Below are 6,000 nucleotides of genomic sequence, written 5' to 3'. Positions count from 1 at the left end.
GGGGGGCGGGGAAAGGGTGCTCAGCGTGGGGGAGAGAGACGATGGGATGGGTGTTGGGATGAGTGGTCAGGTTTAGGGAAAGAGAATGGCGAAGTGGTTCTGCCACGGGTCCTCAGGGAGACAGGCTGGGCACTGAGATGAAATGAGGGGTGAGGGCAGGGGTCAGGGTGGTGGGGGGGGGCTAGAGGGGGCGTGGTTGGGGACCCGCAGCTCTCGATGAAGGAAAGATCCTGAAACCAGAAGAAGAATATGTTCCCTGCAGGGAAGGCCCAAGGGGTGCAGGGTAAGGATGGGGTTGGGCTGGGGTAGAGACCCTGAAATCTGGGGGAGCTCCGAGGAAGGGGGAGCTTAACCCAGGAGGCACCTGAATGTGGGGAGGAGGTGGGGAAGTGGAGGTGAGCTGGGTGGGAACTAAGGGGGAGGGAAATGAGAGTTGTAATGGTGGGCCAGATGTAATGGTGACAGTGTCTCAGACTGGGAGAACCTCCTGCAGGTTGGGGGCGCGGGGGTGAGGGCAGACTGGCGGGTCAGGGGTGAGAGCAGGCTGGGGGGTCGCAGGGGTGAAGGCAGGCTGGCGGGTGCAGGGGTGAGAGCAGGCTTCCCTGAATGCAGTGCCCAGGCGCGGGGCCAAAGGGCGAGGCTGGCAGCGGCGTCCGGGTGAGGTCTGGATGTCACATCTGCCCTCAGTGCCATCCTTAGAAGGAAGGGCAGGAGTCTCCCCATTCCCCGGCCCCTCGTCCTCACAGCGTACCTGGGTTGGTTTAAATTGGACTCCGGGTGGACCCAAATGTGGCTGGCCATCTAAGAGATGCTCAAAGATTGCTGGTCAAGAGGGCGTCAGGGCTCCGGACCCGGAGAAGGAAGCCCACGGTCTGCTGCAGGATGAGCGCGCTGAGGGTCCCCGCGGAAAGCGAGCTTGTGTGCGGGTTGGGGTGGGGGGCTCTTCAGGGCGCATTGCCCGCACGTTTCTCGCTTCCTCCCCTAAGGAGCTTCTCTGCAGCCGCAGCAGCTGTAACTGTCGGCGCTCCAGCACGGCAGTGCCTGATGTGTCCAGCAGAGGGCGAGACAGGGCCGCGCTAGGTCTCTCTGTGTCCAAACCCCCTTCCAGGACCCCTGGCCTGTCCTCTCCTCGGAAGGAGGGGCGACCTAGCCCCGGGTGGGCGGGGCGCGGGCAGGAATTGTGATTGGTTTGGGGGGCTACCCTGACTTCCATGCAGTACAAATTGTAGGGCTGTGGAGACTACACCTTGTTTTTTTGTTGCTGTGGGTTTTTTGTTTCATGGAGGTTTTGTTTGTTTGTTTGTTTTTAGTTTTTTTGTTCGTTTGTTTTAGGGCTTCACCCAGCAATGCTCAGGGGTTACTCCAGGCTCCGTGCTCAGGAATCGCTCCTGGCTGGCTCAGAGGACCATATGGTGTGCCAGGTAGCCAACTGCATGAAAGGCCAGTGCCCTCCCCGCTGTACCATCGCTTGGGCATTGGAGACTGCACCTTCCATTTGCCCCCTTCCCCCCCCTTACACTTTATATAAACACTATGGTTTACAAGGTTGTGCATGATGATTTGTTACAGACATTCAATATTCCAATACCAATCCCATCACCCTTATACCTTCCCCCCACCATTGTCTCCAATTTTCCCAACCACCCATTAAGTCTTATCCCATAGCAGGCCCTCAATAATCTATTTAAATTGCTTTTCATCAATAATTTGTTAACAGAATAGTCAAAAAATGTTTCCTTAGAAGAAAGTTAAGGGCCCAGAGCGATAGCACAGCAGGTAGGGCATTTGCCTTGGACGCAGCTGACCTGGGTTCAATCCCTGGCATCCATCTGGTCCCCCAAGCACCTCCAGGAGTAATTCCTGAGTGCAGAACCAGGAGTTACCCCTGAGCATCTCTGGGTGTGACACACAAAGCTAAAATGAATAAATGCTTTTTTTAAAAAAAAAAAGGAGAAAGTTAGTGGAAATTGTTGTATCTCACCATAAGCCACTAAGTTCTGTATAAGAGATTATTAACATGTTGTTACAGGTTAAATCTTCTGTGTTTATATTTTGTTAGTGGAGATTGGTTGCCTTCTACATTACATCCCATCCAATCTGTTGTGCTACTCTTGGTTTATCAGTGTTGCAGAGTTTGAGATGTTTTTCCAGGAAATCCAGAATTTATAACAGAAATCCAGAAATTATAAACTTTAAGCTGAGGTTTAAATCTTTGATGGAGTGGCGGGTTGGATGTGTGCGTGACTTCCACGGCTTCAGGAAATACAGGGAGATGGGGAGAGGTAGTCCATCCTGACTCCATGAAAGCCAAATCCAAGATTCTTGATTGTACCCACACCTCAGTGTCACACCCGCCACCAGATCCTCCCCCCCCCAACTGCCTCACCCCTAAATGGATCTCTGAAATCTACTCATCTCATCCTCATTCTCTCACCACCAAGCTGCTCTCTGCACCTGGTCCTTTCTGGGGATCCCCCAGTAGAGGTACGCACACCCTGTCTCCTCCCTCTCTCTGGTACATCTCCCTTAAAGTCCACCTGTGCATGCAGCAGCTCTAGAAGCCTTCTGGGACTCCATTCCAGCAGGAAACACACAGAGTGATCCCCACTCCTGTCAACCCCCAACATCTTACAACCCCTTGGAACCCCCCTCCCCTGTCAAGAGGCACACCACAGCCTCCAAGCTCCCCAGAACTAGACAGGACAGGCTACATTCTGCTGATACGGATGTTTGTTTTGTACACTCGACCCCAGCCAGGAAGATGGGGTGATTCGATGCTGCACGGAAATGGATGAGGTGGTGCTGATGGGGGGGACGCAGGCTGGGAGAGCAGGACGGGGACGTCTGCCCACATCACACCCAGCACGGACACTAGGGGCCTCCCAGACACACCAAGGCAGCTGTCTAGCTTTGCACCCGAGACCACTGGATCGTCACGGCCCCGGAGCTGGGTCCCAGCACCTGAGTATCCTGGGCGTCGCGGCTGCCCGGCTAAGGCAAGGTCATACTCTCTGTGGAGATAGGAGTCATCTTCATCCTCACTGGTGCCCAGCTGTGTCTTTGTGTGTAAGAATCTACAGAGAAGACAGGCAGTGACATAGCTTTCTTTAGGAAATATGAAGGAAGAAATTAAAGGAACTGTAAAGGGAAGAAATGAAGCGTGCGAAGCTGGGATGTGGGCCAAGCCCAGGACAGAGAGTCCCTGAGGCAGGAGTACTGTGAGGTTGCAATCGATCAACCACCGGAGCCGAATTAAGAATTTGGAGGAGTCTTTATTGACACCAGCTGGCAGGCCATCCTGCCAAGAGCAGCGGCCTCCCAGTGGAAGCAATGTCTTTTATTAGGAAAAAAACACATCCTGGTGCCCCAGTCACTTTCTTAACACCTGAAAAATTCTCTCCAGGGCACCATCCTAGAGCCCCGTAAGTCCAAAGCAAGAGTTGTTACAGAAGCGACAAAAGGAGCGATTCCATGGAGCAGATGATCTGTCCTTTTTAGCCACCTGGGTTAGGACTACCCCAGTTAGCCTATTGTTCCTATCTGCCATGCGTGATGGGCTTTCGGGCAGGAAGTTCAATGTACTTACGGAATGACACCTTTAAATCAGCTAAAAACATTAACTTCTTTTTTTCTTTAAATTTTTATTTTTTTAAATTTTATTGAATCACCATGAAACAGTTACAAGCTTTAATGTTTGAGTTACAATCATACAATGTTCAAATACCCATCCCTCCGCCAGTGCACATTCCCCACCACCAATCATCCCAGTACACCTCCCTTTCCCACTCACCTCCTGCCTCCATGGCAGACAATTTCCCCCATACTCACTATTTACTTTTGGGCACTATGGTTTGCTATATGGAAAACATTAACTTCTAAAAACGATCTAGGAGCTGGAGCGATAGCACAGTGGGTAGGGCATTTGCCTTGCACTCGGCCAACCCGGGTTCAATTCCCAGCATCCCATATGGTCCCCCAAGCACCGCCAGGAGTAATTCCCCAGTGCAAAGCCAGGAGTAACCCCTGAGCATCGCCAGGTGTGACCCAAAAAGAAGAGGAAAACAAAACAAACTAAAAAAGATCTAGGGGCTGGAGTGATAGCACAGCGGGTAGGGCATTTGCCTTGCACGCGGCTGACCCAGGTTAGATTCCAAGCATCCCATATGGTTCCCCGAGCACTGCCAGGAATAATTCCTGAGTAACCCCATACTCCTGGCATGAGTATGAGCAATAAACTTCTTATTGGTCCCTTTCAGTCTCCCCTTTACAGAAGGAATATTGGGGGTAAGTTTCAGGGAGAGACAGAAGGTTGTGACACAACCAGAAATCTTTGGAGAGTTGAGATATAGACTGGAAAAGGATGAGCTGGCCACCAACAAGAGACCTGTCCTGATGCCCAGCAAAGCGTCTTGCTTAGACTGAGGGGGGCAACCCCCCACAAAGCTCCAGGCCCCCAGCTGGGCAGAGAAGGGACCACTATGACAAAAATAACTGAAAATGATCACTCTGGATAAGAACTGCGCCCGGAAAATAGGTAAAGGAAAAAAACCAGATAACCTCTCAGTGCCTGTACTGCCTAAAAGGAGATGGGGGGGTGGGGACTAGGAGGCTCACGTCCTAGGAAAGGCACGTCCACCAGAACAAAGGAGGCAGCAAGATCTTCCCTCCTCTGGGGATACCCACACACGTATCCCCACTTGGGGATGTCCCACACCTTTCAGAAACTCCTCCCGTCCCATGCGTGACACTTGCCCTTCTCACTCCACTCTGGGATCTGGGGATGCCCTGGTGCTTGGGCACCATGGGAATCCCGAAGGGGGGGTTTCTGCCCCCCACTTGCCAGACACATTATGGCAGATCAGGGAAGCGAATCTTAGGACTTTCATTCCAAGCTGCCTCTGCTTGAGCTGAGGGTCAGTGCTCAAGAATTGCTGACAAAAGGACTCTTAGAGGGCCGGAGCCATACGACAGTGGGGAGAGCACTTGCCTTATGGCTGCCCCAGGTTCTATCCCCAGGACCCCATAAGGTCCCCTGAGCCAGCCAGGAATGATACCTGAGTGCTGAGCCGGGATTCCTGAGGATCACCAGGTGTGGCTTCCCCCTGCCTGGACAAAAAGGAGAGTCATCCAGGGGTGGGGGAATATTCATTGACCCTCACTCTCACCAGCGCCTCACCCCTGCCATCAGTGGTCTCTGGATGGGGTTGGTTTGGGTCCTGAGCTGGCATCATGGAACTCCTTTCCGAATGCATCTCGCCTCTCCAAACGTTTCTTGTGTTCGATGAAAGTTACTTCCCAGGGCCCCCTGACCCGAAGCCCACCCCAGTGGGAAGAGACGCTCCTAGTCACAGCCGGTCTGTCAGGAAAGTGGCCAGCACCACTGGGGTGGGATCTTCTTGGGTCCAGCGGTGACCCCGAGTCACCGTGATTGCACTGTGATGGCAGCTTTGGAGAGTCTGGGGGAGCTTTTTTTGCAGCACAGAGGGAAAGTGTGGGATGCAGTGGCCACCAAGCGTGAGTGGCACCCCTGGAAAATTCCTGCCTTGTGTCCATCTGAGACTCTTCTGCCACCCCCATATCCGTGTGTATTTGAGGCACCAATCAGTCAGGGAAATGATTCAAACACACAAACACTCTTTGGGGCCGTATCTGTCCAGCCACTGAGACTTTGTACTTAATGTTTGCTGATGAAAGATGAAAGGGAGGAGTTAAGAGGAATTAATGCAAAGAAGGCTAAAAGAAAGTAGGAGGAGGGGGCTGGAGCAATAGCACAGTGGGTAGGGCGTTTGCCTTGCATTCGGCTGACCCGGGTTCGAATCCCAGCATCCCATATGGTCCCCTAGCACCGCCAGGGGTAATTCCTGAGTTCAAAGCCAGGAGTAACCCCTGTGCATCGCCAGGCGTGACCCAAAAAGCAAAAAAAAAAAAAAAGTAGAAGGAAAGTTTTGTCTTTAATTCATTTTTTATTAAGGCACCAAGATTTACAAAGGTATTCATAGT

The sequence above is a fragment of the Sorex araneus genome, chromosome 8 (assembly GCF_027595985.1).
Source record: "Sorex araneus isolate mSorAra2 chromosome 8, mSorAra2.pri, whole genome shotgun sequence".
NCBI classification, from domain to species: Eukaryota; Metazoa; Chordata; class Mammalia; order Eulipotyphla; family Soricidae; genus Sorex; species Sorex araneus.
The sequence above is the reverse complement of the archived record's forward strand: the minus strand, read 5'-3'. Positions refer to the sequence as shown.